This window comes from Ambystoma mexicanum, chromosome 6q (genome assembly GCF_040938575.1).
Source record: "Ambystoma mexicanum isolate Mex_15411 chromosome 6q, UKY_AmexF1_1, whole genome shotgun sequence".
Classification (NCBI taxonomy): Eukaryota; Metazoa; Chordata; class Amphibia; order Caudata; family Ambystomatidae; genus Ambystoma; species Ambystoma mexicanum.
This window is the reverse complement of record NC_090937.1, coordinates 342,079,307-342,084,145: the sequence shown is the minus strand read 5'-3', so window position 1 is coordinate 342,084,145 and position 4,839 is coordinate 342,079,307.

Genomic DNA, 4,839 nt, shown 5'->3' with positions numbered 1-4,839 from the left:
TGGTGGATGGCGGAATTACCGCCCCATTCCAAGGTTGGCGGGGCGGTAATTCCCCATTCACCAAGGCTCTTCCCCATTCCCAAACGAGCCCCCATAGGGCTCAATGGGAATGGGGAAGATGCAAATAACGGTGACCGTTCATTACGGTCACCGTTATTGGCTTGGAGGCCCCTTTGCGCCCTCGACTTTAACACCTGCTCAAAGCAGGCGTTAAGGGCGAGGGCGCAAAGGGAACTCGGAGTATGGCGGTAAGGGATCACCGCCAGCGGTCTCGTTACCGGTAGCCGCTATCCCTTACCGCCATACTCGGAATGAGGCCCATTGTGCGGTGGATGGCCGATGAGAGCACAACAGACAGCCGCATCCTCCAACCGGCCTTCCCCCAGCTATTGCTCAGGGATCTGCTGTGGACCAAGAGGGGGGCTCTCGTACACTGCCCTTACCTCGTCAAGCTGGGACACCGACTCTGGAAAAGGGCCTGCAAACTGGTCGGGTCTGAAGACCCATACTCCCCACAGATCCCCATTGCTGCACTTATGTCCAACCATTCCTGGGGGCAACTTGAGACCCGTACTCAGTGGGAGCCCCTGGGGGTGGCCACGCTTGGGGACCTGATCCAGGAGCAAACGGTTTTGGCCTTCCCTGACCTTAGCGACGCCACTGGCCTCCCGGCCGGGCAATTCCTACTGCACAGAGCGGTCATACAGGCCCTAACTACCAGGTGGCCCGTCGCTGGCGACCTGAATGACGAAAATGAATGCATTGAAACGATTCTTAATGCCGCCGAGGGGGGCCACGAAACCTCACGTATCTACGAGGCCTTACTGTGGGGTTCCACCAAAGATGACCTCAGATGCCGAGACAAATGGGAGGGCGAACTGAATCTGGTTTTCGAAGACAAAGCATGGGGCGATATAACACACTACCATAAAAAAATCTCCCGGAACGCCCGATTACAGCTCATTCAACTGTACGTCACGAACAGAGCGTATCTCAACCCGGAAGCCATATCCAGATTCTCTGGTGCGACCACTCAATCATGCCCCAAATGCAGCGAACCCAAGGCAGGCATGACCCACATGTTCTGGGGATGCCCAGTGATCAGGGAATTCTGGACTCAGGTGAGGGATAGAGTGGCTGGTGCAGACATTGACATCGAAGTGGACGAGCCCTCGGCATGCATCTTGGGCAGGTTTAGGCGCAGCAGGGAGAACAAACCCCTCAACAGGCTGAGAGACCTTATTTACATAACTGCCAAAAGGCGCATTGCCATGGGGTGGAAGAGCCCCAAAGGCCCACCTATGCCCCTATGGTGAGGGGACCTTACAAAGTGGATCGCTGCGGAAACCGCGGCATGGGAGACTGCGATCCAAGTGCAGAGGCTTGACTCCAGCGAAGAGCTACACCGCTGGGTGGCCCTAACTGTACCCTTGTTGTACCCTGAATCACAGGAGAGAGAGACAGCTGGGGAAAGCGACCCTGGCCCGAGCATGGACTCTTGACGAACTTAGTACTTACAGTGGCCTTGGTGGGGAGGGGAGGGAGGGAGGGGTGGGGATAGTTGGGGATTTAATTCTTTTTTTCTCCTCTGATATGCTCAATCATTTCCACTGATACCTGTTTTACTCTTTGTTATTGTTTGTAACGAAACTAATAAAATATATTGCAAAAGAAAAAAAAAGAGTTAGAGTCAAGATTAGAGAGCAAGTCGTCACAGGTGTTCAGTAGAGCAGTTTCTGTGCCTCTGGCAGCTCTGAAGCCAGACTAATGGTTGTGGAGACAGCCGACAGAATCGGAGTGTTGGGTCAGTTGGGAGATGGCAAGCTTCTCGAGGAGTTTGCCAAGGAAGCGGGTAATAGAGATAGGGCGATAGTAAGCGGAGCAGGAGGGGTCAGAAGAGGGCATTTTAAGGAGGGGATGCACAAGGGAGTGCTTGAGGGGTTGAGGGAAGGAGCAAGTGGCAAAGGAGTGGTTTCAGAAATCAGTCAAGGAAGGCCCAAGGGAGGCGATTTGGTCCTTGATAGTTCTGTAGGAGCAGGGGAGCACCTGTTTGGATGAAAGTTTCATAGAGAGGACCAGTCTAGAGACCTCATCTGGTGCTATGGGAGAGAAGGAGGAGAGAGATAGGGAAGGGGAGAGGGAAGTCAAGGGAGGCAAGATAGCTGGGGGAGAGAAGGGGTTAGAGGAGACTGAGGACAGCATGTCATGAGTTTTGGAAAGGAAGTGGGTCGGCCAGAGAGGTACAGAGGGCAGGGATGGAAAGGAAGTTGTGGAGACTGCAGACAGATTGGTGAATTCCTTGCAAATTTTTAACAGTTTGCCAGAGTTATTAGAGGCCCCGGAGATGCGGGCTTGGATGCGAGACCCCTTCTTAGAGCGAATGGAGAGTCGATATTGCCTTTGGAGCAGGCGACAGGCAAGTTTGTCAGAGGATGAGTCTGAAGCCTGGCATTTCCGCTAAGCCACTCTGCAATTGCGTTTCAGAGAGGCTAGGTCAGAATCATGCAAGGTGTTACGCTTGGAGGCAGGCTTCATTCGGAGCCTCATGACAGGGGTAAGGATATCCAGAGTGTTGCTGATAGAGAGGGGAAGATTAGCAAGGGCAGAGTCAGTGTGGGTATATGTGGACGGAGTGGAAGGGGGAATGAAGGTGGAAGCAAAGGCCGCAACGGACACTCGCTTCAATGTTTGAATGACGGAGAAAGGGACAGGCATTGCCGGCAGAGGCTTAATAGGGGGACCTAAGAGATCCAGATGAGAAGACAGGGGGAAGTGGTCAGACCAGGAGAGAGGAGTAGTGAGAAGGTTGAAGATAGGAATGTCTGAGGAGATGAGAGCATTCAAGGTATGACTGGCAGAATGAGTTGACCTTAAGGGATGAATGGAGAGGGAAAGAACATCGTAGAGGCTACGGAAGCTTCTAGTGGCCACCTCGGAAGAGTCCATGTGAATATTTAAGTCACCAAGGAGTAATTTGGAGATAAATGATAGAAGGGAAGAGGTGCGGTCAGGCCACTCAGAGAGGAAGATGGCGACTGGACCAGGGGTCCTGTAGATGGTGGCAAGTGTCAATAAAAGGGTAGGAGAGACGCCAAGCCTGCAGATGAGGCATTCAAAGGAGGAGTAGGACTGAGTGGGAATGATGGATGCAGGGATCCAATAAGGGAAGATCAAGGCCAATCTGCCTCCAGACCAATTAAGCCTGTGCTTGGAGAGGATCTTGTAACACTCAGGCAGGAGTGTGTCAAAAGCAGTGACAGAGATGTCAGTGAACCACAACTCAGTGAGGGTGAGAAAATCGAGGTCAACGTTTTTGAGGAGGAGACATATCTTAAGCGCCTTTGACTGCATGAGGCTTGCGAGGTGGACCTGGGTACCACCTTTGAAGGGCTTCCAAGGGGGGTACAGGAACGTGGCACATCCATCCTAGGAGGAGAAGGGGGTGGGTGGTCACCAGAGGAGTGGCTGGAGAAGGGAGTAAATTGATGAGAGATGGAAGACGCCTGTCAAGAAGGAGAATGTTGGGCTGAGGGCCCTGGGCCATGACAGTGCCATTGTGATAGACATTAATGATGCACCTAGGGGATGAGAGACCTGCCAAGAGAACTTCCCATTTGGTGCCACCATTAATGGGAGATGAGGAGAAGGTAGAGAGGACATAGACCATATGTCGAGTCCAAAGGTCAGGGGAGGGAGTGACAAAGAGGATGTCTGTGACAGCCTGCCTGGAAGTGTTGACATAGGTGCCAGCGATGCACAGGCCTAGGTTGGAGAACAGGAGATTATTTTTGAACTTTTTTCTTCCAGGCTTCAAGAAGGAGGTAGAATAAGTGATATAGTAGCATTAGAGTAAATAGGTGAGATGGAGAGCACCATGGATGAAGGGAGAAGGTAGAGAGATAGAAGGAAAGAGGGGGGTGGAGACCTGCACAAGCACGAAGAACTCACCAGACAGCCTAGTAGCGGACAGGTGACGTAAGAAAGAAGCAGACAATGTATTTTAAGACTTTTTATGGGTGCACAGTCAATAAGGGCCTCTTTCAACCGAGGCAAATGTAGCAGGTGAAGGCATTGGGTACTAGAGTCAAAGATGCCTTTAGGTGGTTAGATTCCTTTTCTGGTGAATAACAGAAATTCACACTAATTAAAATAGACCTTACGCAGATCCACTACAATAGCGCCCAATTTCCCCACATCCAAATGTTTCCTCCCATCCGGTTGATACCCATTCATCCTCCCCCACCTGGGCAGCACCTTTTTAACCACAAAACCCTTGACCCAACCTTTCTTCACAGGTAACCTAGAAAAATATTCTATCGCTGCTACATATGTCCTGAAAATTGCAACAATGCTTTGTGGGAGAATAATGCCTCCTTTTCCATACACAATTTGCCAAACTCATTGAAGTCCACCTGATAGGCAATTTTTTCTTGATCGCCAACGACCCAGCTATCAATTGCGAGAGTGCCTGGCAGCAAACTTCCACAGTACTTCTTGGAATCCGGTTATTTGCTCCTCTGCCGCTGGATGGTGCTGCCTGAATTTCTGCATCATGCAACAAGACAAATAATCAGCAGCATTATTGTCCATCCCAGGCACATGCTTTGCTTTAAAACTCATATTCTCTCTCAAACAAAGCTGCACTCATTACTTCATCAACCTTAACACCATTTTGCAAGTCATCCTCTGGCTGTTGATTGCCTGCACCATTCTAACATCCATATTGTCAGAGCACCACAATGGGAAAGAGCTCCTAAAGGTAGCATTCCAAACCAACCCATTCTGTGCCCATTACCCTGGTCAATGGGCCATGTGCCATTTCCTGGCCAAAATTGCACC